General features: G+C 37.4%; 1 protein-coding gene across 1 annotated transcript in view; it reads right to left on the reverse strand.

Moving 5' to 3' along the window:
* The window catches only part of LOC131940859 (cyclic nucleotide-gated cation channel alpha-3), a 65,896-nt gene that overhangs the window by 27,322 nt on the left and 22,373 nt on the right, over positions 1 to 16,201 (reverse strand). The gene's annotated exons all lie outside the window — the stretch shown is intronic.

The raw sequence follows: 16,201 nt of genomic DNA on the forward strand, positions 1-16,201 counted from the left end.
AATCTATACACGACAGTTTAAAATGGGGCGGGGGATCGAGGTCACCTAGACATTCATAAGGGGACCATTGTCGCCTGCCAGATAGCATTGGATGACGTCACCTGTCAGATAGCATTGGATGACCACTGCTACGGACCTCTAAAGCTCTTCGATGCCTTGAAATACACAAATTGCACTTTTTTAAAAACTGGTTGCCAAGGAAACTTCCTCGAAAGCTTTATAAAAACAAAGAACAGCTTCCGAATTGGATTAAATAAAAGGCCCTAATGGCAAAAAACTCTGGGCCAAAAATTGTCTCATGGACTCAATCAATCATTACAAAAGCGGCCATTTTTATGGCTAGCTCGATTGCAATTGGTCATCTATATGTTCTTGTATGGCCCAACAACTAGACATTTATATTTTGATGTATAGCTCAACAACTAGACATTTAAATGTTGTTGTAAGGTACAACAACTAGACATTTAAATGTTGTTGTAAGGTACAACAACTAGACATTTAAATGTTGTTGTAAGGTACAACAACTAGACATTTAAATGTTGTTGTAAGGTACAACAACTAGACATTTAAATGTTGTTGTAAGGTACAACAACTAGACATTTAAATGTTGTTGTAAGGTACAACAACTAGACATTTAAATGTTGTTGTAAGGTACAACAACTAGACATTTAAATGTTGTTGTAAGGTACAACAACTAGACATTTAAATGTTGTTGTAAGGTACAACAACTAGACATTTAAATGTTGTTGTAAGGTACAACAACTAGACATTTAAATGTTGTTGTAAGGTACAACAACTAGACATTTAAATGTTGTTGTAAGGTACAACAACTAGACATTTAAATGTTGTTGTAAGGTACAACAACTAGACATTTAAATGTTGTTGTAAGGTACAACAACTAGGCATTTACATGTTGCTGTAAGGTACAAGAACTAGACATTTAAATGTTGTTGTAAGGTACAACAACTAGGCATTTAAATGTTGTTGTAAGGTACAACAACTAGACATTTAAATGTTGTTGTAAGGTACAACAACTAGACATTAAAATGTTGTTGTAAGGTACAACAACTAGGCATTTACATGTTGCTGTAAGGTACAACAACTAGACATTAAAATGTTGTTGTAAGGAACAACAACTAGACATTTAAATGTTGTTGTAAGGTACAACAACTAGACATTTAAATGTTGTTGTAAGGTACAACAACTAGACATTAAAATGTTGTTGTAAGGAACAACAACTAGACAGGTATTTAGTGTTGTTTGGCTCAACGCGGCATGAACAGCGCACAAATATTTCAGGGGTGTGTCGCTACGAGGAACCCATTGATTTTCGATCACTAAGTAAGCAAACGGTTTCTCTCTCTTTTTCTCTTTATATATATATATATATATATATATATATATATATATATATATATATATATATATATATATATATATATATATATATATATATATATATATATAAATCTAAAGAAAATTAATTTATATATGAATCTATTTTAACGTTAATAATCTTTAAAATGCTGTAAATCTTCAAATGTCTACGTCGTTTCAAGTGATTTTAAACGAAAGATGTAACATTTACACTGTCAGAGTTATATGAATATAGATGTTTTTCTGTATTTAGATGGCGCTTTAGATGTTTTCTATTCAAATTTTGGCTCACACGCTAGCAAAGTTTCCACTACAGGGACTGTTGTTTATATGTATGTATATACATGGACACATAAGGTAGGTGAAGTAGTGTTCATCTGCTTCAGAGACCTCAGTATATGAAGGAATAGTAGGAATAGTGTGGTCAGCAATATATATATATATATATATATATATATATATATATATATATATATATATATATATATATATATATATATATATATATATATATATATATATATATATATATATGTGTGTGTGTGTGTGTCTTTGTGTGTTCTCATTTAACGAAAACTCCAGTGTTGACCTCCTTTAATCTCTTCTTGTGTTGCAATAGTTCGCTGTTTTTATGGTATTTCACTATAAAAACAATGCCACTAAAGCTCGAAGAATTATTACGTTTTTATCCAAACTAAAACAATTTAATTAATACTCAGCATATACATTTTTCTATGTCATGTTTCTAAAAATATTTTCTCCACCTCAGGTTCTAACTACAAGATTGAATTTGAAAACCTTTCCTATTAAAAATGAAAAGTCTCTAAACATTCTCATCCAACAGTTTCCTCACACCGCCACCAACTTTAGCTGCACACCTACTTTCTCCCTACTCTGATTTATCCCACATCTACCAAACTCAAAACTGCACCATCAGAGTTTCTTCCAGACTTTTTTCTCCGGGGGTGCACTTGAAATTTTCGGGTGGGGGGGGGGGGGCGGACAACAATTTCCGGGGGGGGGGGCGGACACTGTCAAAAGTATATATTTTCTATATATATTCCATTTCGTTCGGGGGGTCACTTTAGTACTTTAGTACCTATTGGATACCTTTACTAATATTTGAGAAGAGACCCACGCTTTTCTTTATAGTAATTTAAATAGTAGTGTATAATTTATTTTCTACTTTTTAGTGCATTAGTACGTAAAAGCTTGTTATTAAAACGTTTTTTTATGAATTTTTTTTCAGTACTTTACATGTTTTATTTACAATAGTGTTACATGACTAAAAATCATTGCGCGTCTATTGAACGTGATGGCGCAGCTATTGAACCTGATGGCGCAGCTATTGAACGTGATGACGCGTGTGGTGTGGTTGGATAGACATGCCTACTAATTCGGTCCAAATTTTAATTAATTCATAAAAAATTAATTAGGCATCCAATTAAGTCAAATTTAGTTTCAGATTGCATTGTCTTCATGTCTTCACCCACGTGCCAACTGTGAATCGTATCGGTCAAGTAGAACTGTCCGAATTTTCACTCCTGCGTTTCGATCTAGACTGACGACTGAGGACAGAGGAAGTGAGTTAAATAAAAGCTTGTAAAAAATTTTAATTAACTCATAAAAAATTAATTAGGCATCCAATTAAGTCAAATTTAGTTTCAGATTGCATTGTCTTTATGTCTTGACCCATGTGCCAACTGTGAATCTAATCGGTCAAGTAGAACTGTCCGAATTTTCACTCCTGCGTTTCGATCTAGACTGACGACTGACGACTGACGACAGAGAAAGTGAGTTAAATAAAAGCTTGTAAAAATCAGCGGCCTCAACAGTACTAACTTTATGGTAATTAAATAGTAAAGACTGTGTTAAATTGTTCGGTAACAGAAGTAGGAGAGTAGACATTATCATTACAAGAATCTATAACATTAACCCTAATCAGATTAAATTGTTATTACAATAAGAAGTAAACATGAAAAACGGTTTACAACTAGTATTATAAAATTTCAATGAACGAATTTATAAGATAAAAAACAAAATTAAAAATTAAAAAAGCAGAAGTATTAAATGATCCCAGGTGTGTGTGGTGTCACCTGACTTAACGTGTGTGTGGTGTCACCTGACTCAAAGTGTGTGGTGTAACCTGACCTAGGTATGTGTGGTGTCACCTGACCTAGGTGTGTATGGTGTCACCTGACCTAGGTGTGTGTGGTGTCACCTGACCTAGGTGTGTGTGGTGTCTCCTGACCTAGATGTGTGTGGTGTCACCTGACCTAGGTGTGTGTGGTGTCACCTGACCTAGGTGTGTGTGGTGTCACCTGACCTAGGTGTGTGTGGTGTCACCTGACCTAGGTGTGTGTGGTGTCTCCTGACCTAGATGTGTGTGGTGTCACCTGACCTAGATGTGTGTGGTGTCACCTGACTCAACGTGTGTGTGGTGTCACCTGACCTAGGTGTGTGTGGTGTCACCTGACCTAGGTGTGTGTGGTGTCACCTGACTCAACGTGTGTGTGATTTCACCTGACTCAAAGTGTGTGGTGTCACCTGACCTAGGTATGTGTGGTGTCACCTGACCTAGGTGTGTATGGTGTCACCTGACCTAGGTGTGTGTGGTGTCACCTGACCTAGGTGTGTGTGGTGTCACCTGACTCAACGTGTGTGTGGTGTCACCTGACCTAGGTGTGTGTGGTGTCACCTGACCTAGGTGTGTGTGGTGTCACCTGACCTAGGTGTGTATGGTGTCACCTTACCTAGGTGTGTGTGGTGTCGCCTGACCTAGGTGTGTGTGATGTCACCTGACCTAGGTGTGTGTGGTGTCACCTGACCTAGGTGTGTGTGATGTCACCTGACCTAGGTGTGTATGGTGTCACCTGACCTAGGTGTGTATGGTGTCACCTGACCTAGGTGTGTATGGTGTCATCTGACCTAGGTGTGTGTGGTGTCACCTGACCTAGGTGTGTGTGGTGTCACCTGACCTAGGTGTGTATGGTGTCACCTGACCTAGGTGTGTGTGATGTCACCTGACCTAGGTGTGTATGGTGTCACCTGACCTAGGTGTGTGTGGTGTCACCTGACCTAGGTGTGTGGTGTCACCTGACCTAGGTGTGTGTGGTGTCACCTGACCTAGGTGTGTATGGTGTCACCTGACCTAGGTGTGTATGGTGTCACCTGACCTAGGTGTGTATGGTGTCACCTGACCTAGGTGTGTGTGGTGTCACCTGACCTAGGTGTGTGTGGTGTCACCTGACCTAGGTGTGTATGGTGTCACCTGACCTAGGTGTGTGTGGTGTCACCTGACCTAGGTGTGTATGGTGTCACCTTACCCAACGTGTGTGGTCACACCTGGTGTAAAACGTGTAGTGGGAACCAAGTAATAGGCTAAACCCTGTCTTTTCTATCATTCATTCAAATACATTTCAGCTCCAGCTAGAAATTCCAGGCCCTCACAAAAAGAAATTTGATATATTTCAGATTGTAACCTTTCTGACCTCAAATTACTAATTTACTATTTTAGGTTTCAGATTTTAGAATTATTAATTTCGACGATTTGAATTATATATAAATGAATCGATTAGAATGAAAGAACAAAGTAGTATTGTTATCAAATAAAAATTGTAACTCTACAAAGAAGAGCCACATTGACGCACTTTTTGGCAGTCCGGAGAATAGAAACACAAACATGTCGGGAAGCAGAGTAAAATACTCATCAGTTAGCTGGTGTGGACGTTACCATGTAGGCTACATCAGCACACTAAAGAAAGGACGTTACCATGTAAACTACATCAACACACTAAGGAAAGTACGTTACCATGTAGGCTACATCAACACACTAAGGAAAGGACGTTACCATGTAGGTTACATCAACACACTAAGGAAAGGACGTTACCATGTAGGCTACATCAACACACTAAAGAAAGGACGTTACCATGTAGGCTACATCAGCACACTAAGGAAAGGACGTTACCATGTAGGCTACATCAACACACTAAAGAAAGGACGTTACCATGTAGGCTATATCAACACACTAAGGAAAGGACGTTACCATGTAGGCTACATCAACACACTAAGGAAAGGACGTTACCATGTAGGCTACATCAGCACACTAAGGAAAGTACGTTACCATGTAGGCTACATCAGCACACTAAGGAAAGTACGTTACCATGTAGGCTACATCAACACACTAAGGAAAGGACGTTACCATGTAGGCTACATCAACACACTAAGGAAAGGACGTTACCATGTAGGTTATATCAACACACTAAGGAAAGGACGTTACCATGTAGGCTACATCAACACACTAAGGAAAGGACGTTACCATGTAGGTTATATCAACACACTAAGGAAAGGACGTTACCATGTAGGCTACATCAACACACTAAGGAAAGGACGTTACCATGTAGGTTATATCAACACACTAAGGAAAGGACGTTACCATGTAGGCTACATCAACACACTAAGGAAAGGACGTTACCATGTAGGCTACATCAACACACTAAGGAAAGGACGTTACCATGTAGGCTACATCAGCACACTAAGGAAAGGACTTTACCATTTAAACTACATCAGCACACTAAGGAAAGGACGTTACCATGTAGGCTACATCAACACACTAAGGAAAGGACGTTACCATGTAGGTTATATCAACACACTAATGAAAGGACGTTACCATGTAGGTTATATCAACACACTAAGGAAAGGACGTTACCATGTAGGCTACATCAACACACTAAGGAAAGGACGTTACCATGTAGGCTACATCAACACACTAAGGAAAGGACGTTACCATGTAGGCTACATCAACACACTAAGGAAAGGACGTTACCATGTAGGTTATATCAACACACTAATGAAAGGACGTTACCATGTAGGCTACATCAGCACACTAAGGAAAGGACGTTACCATGTAGACTACATCAACACACTAAGGAAAGGACGTTACCATGTAGGCTACATCAACACACTAAGGAAAGGACGTTACCATGTAGGCTACATCAACACACTAAGGAAAGGACGTTACCATTTAAACTACATCAACACACTAAGGAAAGGACGTTACCATTTAAACTACATCAACACACTAAGGAAAGGACGTTACCATGTAGGTTACATCAACACACAAAGGAAAGGACGTTACCATGTAGGCTACATCAACACACTAAGGAAAGGACGTTACCATGTAGGTTATATCAACACACTAATGAAAGGACGTTACCATGTAGGTTATATCAACACACTAAGGAAAGGACGTTACCATGTAGGCTACATCAGCACACTAAGGAAAGGACGTTACCATGTAGGCTACATCAGCACACAAAGGAAAGGACGTTACCATGTAGGCTACATCAACACACTAAGGAAAGGACGTTACCATGTAGGTTATATCAACACACTAATGAAAGGACGTTACCATGTAGGCTACATCAGCACACTAAGGAAAGGACGTTACCATGTAGACTACATCAACACACTAAGGAAAGGACGTTACCATGTAGGCTACATCAACACACTAAGGAAAGGACGTTACCATGTAGGCTACATCAGCACACTAAGGAAAGGACGTTACCATGTAGGCTACATCAACACACTAAGGAAAGGACGTTACCATGTAGGCTACATCAACACACTAAGGAAAGGACGTTACCATGTAGGCTACATCAACACACTAAGGAAAGGACGTTACCATGTAGGTTATATCAACACACTAATGAAAGGACGTTACCATGTAGACTACATCAACACACTAAGGAAAGGACGTTACCATGTAGGTTATATCAACACACTAAGGAAAGGACGTTACCATGTAGGCTATATCAACACACTAAGGAAAGGACGTTACCATGTAGGCTACATCAACACACTAAGGAAAGGACGTTACCATGTAGGCTACATCAACACACTAAAGAAAGGACGTTACCATGTAGGCTACATCAACACACTAAGGAAAGGACGTTACCATGTAGGCTACATCAGCACACTAAGGAAAGGACGTTACCATGTAGGTTATATCAACACACAAAGGAAAGGACGTTACCATGTAGGTTATATCAACACACAAAGGAAAGTACTTTTTTGACTCTCTGTTCAGTGCGCTGTTAATGGTGTAAAACAGGAAACCAAAACACTGACGTCTTTATTTATAAGCAATTAAAAAATGCAGTCGTATGGATAGAATCAAATGACGTAAAAAAATACAACTCAAATATGGAAATAATAAAACAAGTTTTTGAATACAGTTCTATGTAAAACATATTGGAAAAGGTTTGTTTTCATACATTCTAAATGCAGTCCAATTAAGGTTAGGATAAAGACTGTAGGCAGTAGATCTAGATGTTGAAGGTTTAGATAAAGATAAAAGATATGTACGTTTTGAAAGTTACACCAGGTATAACCTACTATCACATATGACGGTCAACTTGATACGAGGTAGGCGCTTACTATCTTCTTCTTTTTTTCTTCTGCGCTCATAATTTTAGTGTTCCCCCCTACACAATTACTATACGTGTCAACTCATTATGCGCCATACAGGCCATTGACTCCGATTTCAGTCTGCGTTTCTTTTTTACTTTCTCGTATATATGAAGTATAGAGAAAGTATTGTAATCGTGCACAAAAATAACATGATATTTTGACAGTTTTCACCGTTTTACTCCTCGGTCCTTCATCACATCCGGAGTATAGAGGACTTATTTTAATCAGGCAAAAATTATAAATACAAATATATAAAAATTTTGGCGTTTTATGTGTTATCGAGTCGTAAAAAATGGACTTTGCAATTCTGTCCGTATGTCTGTGTGTCAAAAAACGAATGTAAATTTATAAAGTACTAATAATATTCCGCACTATTATGCACGTTTTATTTGGCGTGCACAGGTGTGCAATTCTTTTTCTACGAAATTTTATTCTATTTTAAAAAGTTTAAGTATTTAAAATGGGTTAAAATTCATGTCTATATCCCGAGTTCCCATCCCCTGTTTTTTTTTAAAAAGAATATTCGAGAAAGTTTAGGGGAGATCGCTCGGGATTTATTTTTACAAACTTTATTTAGCTCACTTCCTTGTCAGTCTGTCTGTCTCGATCGAAACGCCCGAGCGAAATTGCAGGCACTTCTAACTGACAGATACGGTTTGTGATTGGTACGTGGGTCAAAACTTGAAGACAATGCATCATGACATTCAATTTGACTTAATTGGTCGCCTAATTAATTTTTTATGAATTGATTAAAAATTTGACCAAATTAGTAGGCAGTCCTATCCAACTACTTCACACGCGTCATCACGTTCAATAGCGCGTCATCACGTTCAATAGCCGCGCAATAATTTTTAATCATGTAACTCGATTGTAAATAAAAACATGTAAAGTAGGCCTACTTAAATTATTTTTCATAAAGAACGTTTTAATAACAAGCTTTTATGTAATAATGCACTAAAAAGGAGATATTAAATTATACACTACTATTTAAATAACTATAAACAACAGCGTGGGTTTCTTCCTAAATATTAGTAAAGGTATCCAATAGATACTAAAGTGAACCACGCTTTTCTTTATAGTTATTTAAAAAGTAGTGTATAATTTATTTTTTGTCTCCTTTTTAGTGCATTATTTTATTACGTAAAAGCTTGTTATTAAAACATTTTTTATGACATTTTTTTGTATTTGTTTCCATAGCCTTTGACAAACCAAGAACAAACTACAAGGCAGCAATTATTTGATTTTGGAGTTGTCTCTCCTAGAAGAGTGGCTGTCCCAAGGTGTTGAGCCTTTTCTTCCCGAGAGTTCGAAACTCGAGACTTTTTGGTTTAGCAACCACGAGCTTTCCGACTTGACCACGCCGATCGCCTGGTGTATTATTAAAATAGATGGCTAAACAGATTTGTCCTACTCTTACATTGGATGTTCAGCTAGCTAGGGTCTACTATATTGTCATCTATCTGAGGTCTACAATATGGTCAGCTAGGGTCTACTATATGGTCAGCTAGGGTCTACTATATGGTCAGTCAGTTGGGGTCTACTATATGAACAGTCAGTTGGGGTCTACTATATGGTCAGCTTAGGTCTACTATATGGTCAGTCAGTTGGGGTCTACTATATGAACAGTCAGTTGGGGTCTACTATATGGTCAGCTAGGGTCTATTATATGGTCAGCTAGGGTCTACTATATGGTAAGCTAGGGTCTACTATATGGTCAGTCAGTTGGGGTCTACTATATGGTCAGCTAGGGTCTACTATATGGTCAGCTAGGGTCTATTATATGGTCAGCTAGGGTCTATTATATGGTCAGCTAAGGTCTACTATAAGGTCAGCTAGGGTCTACTATATGGTCAGTCAGTTGGGGTCTACTATATGGTCAGTCAGTTGGGGTCTACTATATGGTCAGCTAGGGTCTACTATATGGTCAGCTAGGGTCTATTATATGGTCAGCTAAGGTCTACTATAAGGTCAGCTAGGGTCTACTATATGGTCAGCTAGGGTCTACTATATGGTCAGCTAAGGTCTACTATATGGTCAGTCAGTTGGGGTCTACTATATGGTCAGCTAGGGTCTACTATATGGTCAGCTAGGGTCTACTATATGGTCAGTCAGTTGGGGTCTACTATATGGTCAGCTAGGGTCTACTATATGGTCAGCTAGGGTCTACTATATGGTCAGTCAGTCGGGGTCTACTATATGGTCAGCTAGGGTCTACTATATGGTCAGCTAGGGTCTATTATATGGTCAGCTAAGGTCTACTATATGGTCAGCTAAGGTCTACTATATGGTCAGTCAGTTGGGGTCTACTATATGGTCAGCTAAGGTCTACTATATGGTCAACTAACTAGGGTCTACTTTCTATCAAATGGTAGGCAAGAGGAGATGGGGGGGGGGGGAATGAATGACGCGCTGATTAATTTAATGATCATAAGAGTAAAAGCTATTTTTTTTGTTAAATATTATAGTAAACAAATTAGTCGAATCAAAATTGTAAAGTAAAATATCAAGTATTGTTGGGTAGAACATTTCTAAAGCATGTAATCAAGATATGATGAGAGCTGTTTCTCTTCTCATCAAAGCAAATTATAAATTAAAAAGCAACAAAAACGTAACAACCATCTTAACATAATATACAACACAATATAATATTCGCGTTATATATATATATATATATTCATAATAACTAATCAATTATGTGCGTATTTATTATAATGGACGCTGGCTTGTAAATAGTTATAAAATAATTTAGAGTATCTGACATATTCTTATGATTTAACGTTACAAAATTTAAAAAATTGAAAACAATAAAAGATGAAAAGGATAAAAGTTAAAAACAATAAAAGGTGAAAAGGATAAAAGTTGAAAACAACAAAAGGTGAAAAGGATAAAAGTTGTAAACAATAAATTTGAAAACAATAAAAGGTGAAAACAATAAAAGTTGAAAACAAAAGTTGAAATCAACAAAGGTTGAAAACAATAAAAGATGAAAACAACACATGGGCAACAGGATACAAGTTTTAAAGAGCAAGCCTTGAGGAATAACGAAATGAGAAAAAAAAATGTGCCAACCCGTCGTGTTCTCGCTCCAATCCTACCATCCCGATTCTCCATCCCCGCATCCTGGGACATGAAGATAAACTTATCCACAATAATCCAGACACACGAAGATAACCTATTCAAATATTATCCAGAGGCATGAAGAAAATCGTATTCACAATAATCCAGACACTTGAAGATAACCTATTCAAATATTATCCAGAGACATGAAGATAATCTTATCCAAGGTAATCCAGATACATGATGTAAGCATGAGCCAAAGAATACAGATCGATGAAGATGAAAATAATTTCCAGGTTTGATCCAGTTACATCAAAATAAACTTTTCCGGATGAACACAGACACGTATTCAATGTCATTTGGTAAGCAAATCAAGGCTTAGTTCAGGTATATTAAATGGACATCTTTCTCATATATTTCACGTACAAGGGTCACGTATTGTGAAATATATGTGTAATATTAGTGATGAAAATTACTGTATTACTTTACTTCTATCAATACTATTCTTTATATAATCAACATCTAGAATTAATTAATGATAAGTAAAATAAACATCCTCTTTCGAGTAGAGGCGCACTAATATTAGAGTATTGGAGAACAACTGACTAGCATTGCAGAGAAAAACTAAATTTTAATAGCAGAGGAAAACTACTAACAGAATTCGTACCGAAATAAACAAGAATCCTAAAGAATAGCTACCCAAATTCGAGAGAATAGCTACCCAAATTCGAGAGAATAGTTAACCAAATCCTAAAGAATAGCTACATAAATCCTAGAAAATAGCTAACCAAATCTTAGAAAATAGCTACCCAAATCCTAAAGAAAAACTACCCAAATCCTAGAGAATAGCTACCCAAATCCTAGAGAATAGCTACCCAAATCCGAGAGAATAGCTACCCAAATCCTAGATAATAGCTACCCAAATCTTAGAAAATAGCTACCCAAATCTTAAAGAATAGCTACCCAAGTCCTAGAGAATAGCTACCCAAATCTTATAAATCCTAGAGAATAACTACATAAATCCTAGAGAATAGCTACATAATCCTAGAGAATAGCTACATAAATCCTAGAGAATAGCTACCCGAATCCTAGAGAATAGCTACATAAATCCTAGAGAATAGCAACCCAAATCCCAGAGAATAGCTACCCAAATCTTAGAAAATAGCTACCCAAATCTTAAAGAATTGCTACTCAAGTCCTAGAGAATAGCTACCCAAATCCTATAAATCCTAGAGAATAACTACATAAATCCTAGAGAATAGCTACATAATCCTAGAGAATAGCTACCCACATCATAGTGAATAGCTACCCAAATCCTAATACCCAAATTCCAGAATAGCTACATAAATCCAAGACAAATCAAGGAGAATAGCTCTATAAATGTAAGCGACACAGCCTTTCGTATAGTTCTTACGATTTGAGCATTGAACGTACATAGCACATCACTATCAGAAATCAGCACACAAAAGACTTAGCACATTGTTAGTACCGCTTTATCAAGAACAGTGGGGATACAGGAAGTCCTAGAAAATGAATCAACTGCTATCGAGATATCGCGTGGCAAGGCAGCAGCCTTGACCTCTACTTAAAGAATCAACAAGTGCTGGTCAGTGTGCTCTACGCTCTTGACCATTTGTCTCCTCTAGTGTTGCCAGCACATCTGGTAGGAAAGAATACCGCCCCCTCCCCTTTCACTCACTACGTCCCTTAGCAAGCTTGATCCAAGAAATCAATTCTGTGGGAGCCAGCAGTCTTTATGTCGCCCTCGTGACCAGGATTTTACATTTCTATTGTATATCATATGTAGTTACATCGCTTGCCAAACCAGCACATACGATCGACAATTTAAACTCAAATAATTTAATTTAGAAGCTAAAATGGCATTGAGAAAACTGGAATGACAAAAATAAATTTACTATAACGCAAACTAAGTATAATGATTTTAAATAATTAACTTGAAATTGCACTTCAATCTTATTATTATAAACGTTTTCTAAATTTTGAAATTTTTTGAATTTTCAGTAATTATAAACATTTTAATAGTAAGGCGATATAAATTTTTATAAACAAATATAATTGGCCTACTTTTTGCATTCTTTTCGTTCTTAATTTTCAATATGATTAAAAATAGTTGCTATAAAATCCGATCAGTAGATTGTTATCTCTAAAAGACAATTATCTCTCCCTTCTTAATCCGTCATCAGCTCTCTCAGACGTGAACAGCAGTTCCCAATTGTTGAGTAAATGGTTGAACCATCGTTGTCGTTTATCTTGTTACCTCCCATCCGAGTAATGAAATGTGTAATAGACCTACTTGTATCAAATTTTAATAACTTAAGTAATATCTAGATTTTGATTAAATGGGATATTCCTGCACTATCATTAAAGACAAATATATCTGAAAAGTTCAAATTAAATCACTGCATCCGTAGTAGGCTTAAGCTGAGTTACAAACGCACAAAAACCCCAGACATTGGGAACTAAATATAAGCTTATAATTAAAATAAAACAAATATGAAAACTTTTCTAATAATCAGCTGTTAAATGCACCGAAAATAAGAAAATTAAACTAATTTGCTTTCCTTAATAAAAGCTTTGGTAGTTCCTAGGATCTATTACATACTTTAGAGACCAAAGCTTTTGTTAAAAGGCGCAAGTTTTTTATTTTCTTATTTTCCGCGTTTTTAAAAGCGTATTATAAACGGTTTTTCTCCTCTTTTTAGTAGTTCATTCTGTATAAAAATGAACAAAATTAGCAACGACTAACAAATATTGTGTTAAAACCCGATCAGTAGCATTATATCTGAAAAAAAAAAAACCAAACAACCAAAACAACACAGATATCTGCCCCTTCATGGATCGTGGTAAATGCTCAGGTAAAAAAAATCAGAAAAAAAAAACAGCTGATAGAGTGATCGCTAGAATCTATAGTTGTTATCTCCCCTTTCATTTTGGAATTTTGAAATTTCAAATTAAATTTTAATAACAAGCCTAATGTCCAATTAGATTATAAAATAATCTGGACTAGAGGAGCACTCGGCCATACACAGAAGGGTGTATAATATTATGGACTAGAGGAGCACATGATCATACATAGAAGGGTCTATAATAATATGGACTAGAGGAGCACACAACTATACACAGAAGGGTGTATAATAATATGGACTAGAGGAGCACTCGGCCATACACAGAAAGGTGTATAACAATATGGACTAGAGGAGCAAATTATCATACACAGAAGGGTGTATAATAATATGGACTAGAGGAGCACTCGGCTATACACAGAAGGGTGTATAATAATATGGACTAGAGGAGCACTCGACTATACACAGAAGGGTGTATAATAATATGGACTAGATGAGCACACGACCATACACAGAAGGGTGTATAATAATATGGACTAGATGAGCACACGACCATACACAGAAGGGTGTATAATAATATGGACTAGAGGAGCACACCATACACAGAAGGGTGTATAATAATATGGACTAGAGGAGCACACGACCATACACAGAAGGGTGTATAATAATATGGACTAGAGGAGCACATGGCCATACACAGAAGGGTGTATAATAATATGGACTAGAGGAGCACACGATCATACACAGAAGGGTGTATAATAATATGGACTAGAGGAGCACACGACCATACATAGAACGGTGTATATTAATATGGACTAGAGGAGCACACGATCATACACAGAAGGGTGTATAATAATATGGACTAGTGAAGCACTCGATCATACACAGAAGGGTGTATAATAATATGGACTAGAGGAGCACACCATACACAGAAGGGTGTATAATAATATGGACTAGAGGAGCACACGACCATACACAGAAGGGTGTATAATAATATGGACTAGAGGAGCACACGACCATACACAGAAGGGTGTATAATAATATGAACTAGAGGAGCATACGACCATACACAGAAGGGTGTATAATAATATGGACTAGAGGAGCACTCGGCCATACACAGAAAGGTGTATAACAATATGGACTAGAGGAGCAAATTATCATACACAGAAGGGTGTATAATAATATGGACTAGAGGAGCACACGACCATACACAGAAGGGTGTATAATAATATGGACTAGAGGAGCACACGACCATACACAGAAGTGTGTATAATAATATGGAATAGAGGAGCACACAACCATACACAGAAGGGTGTATAATAATATGGACTAGAGGAGCACTCGGCCATACACAGAAGGGTGTATAATAATATGGACTAGAGGAGCACTCGGCCATACACAGAAGGGTGTATAATAATATGGAATAGAGGAGCACACGACCATACACAGAAGGGTGTATAATAATATGGAATAGAGGAGCACACAACCATACACAGAAGGGTGTATAATAATATGGACTAGAGGAGCACTCGGCCATACACAGAAGGGTGTATAATAATATGGACTAGAGGAGCACTCGGCCATACACAGAAGGGTGTATAATAATATGGACTAGAGGAGCACACGACCATACACAGAAGGGTGTATAATAATATGGACTAGAGGAGCACTCGGCCATACACAGAAGGGTGTATAATAATATGGACTAGAGGAGCACACGACCATACACAGAAGTGTGTATAATAATATGGAATAGAGGAGCACACAACCATACACAGAAGGGTGTATAATAATATGGAATAGAGGAGCACACAACCATACACAGAAGGGTGTATAATAATATGGACTAGAGGAGCACTCGATCATACACAGAAGGGTGTATAATAATATGGACTAGAGGAGCACACGACCATACACAGAAGGGTGTATAATAATATGGACTAGAGGAGCACACGACCATACACAGAAGGGTGTATAATAATATGGACTAGAGGAGCACTCGATCATACACAGAAGGGTGTATAATAATATGGACTAGAGGAGCACACGATCATACACAGAAGGGTGTATAATAATATGGACTAGAGGAGCACACGACCATACACAGAAGGGTGTATAATAATATGGACTAGAGGAGCACACGACCATACACAGAAGGGTGTATAATAATATGGACTAGAGGAGCACATGACCATACACAGAAGGGTGTATAATAATATGGACTAGAGGAGCACTCGGCCATACACAGAAGGGTGTATAATAATATGGACTAGAGGAGCACACGACCATACACAGAAGGGTGTATAATAATATGGACTAGAGGAGCACTCGGCCATACACAGAAGGGTGTATAATAATATGGACTAGAGGAGCACACAACCATACACAGAAGGGTGTATAATAATATGGACTAGAGGAGCACACGACCATAC

Source organism: Physella acuta, unplaced genomic scaffold, assembly GCF_028476545.2.
Source record: "Physella acuta isolate Inbredline_101_S28 unplaced genomic scaffold, ASM2847654v3 ptg000335l, whole genome shotgun sequence".
In the NCBI taxonomy this organism is placed as follows: Eukaryota; Metazoa; Mollusca; class Gastropoda; family Physidae; genus Physella; species Physella acuta.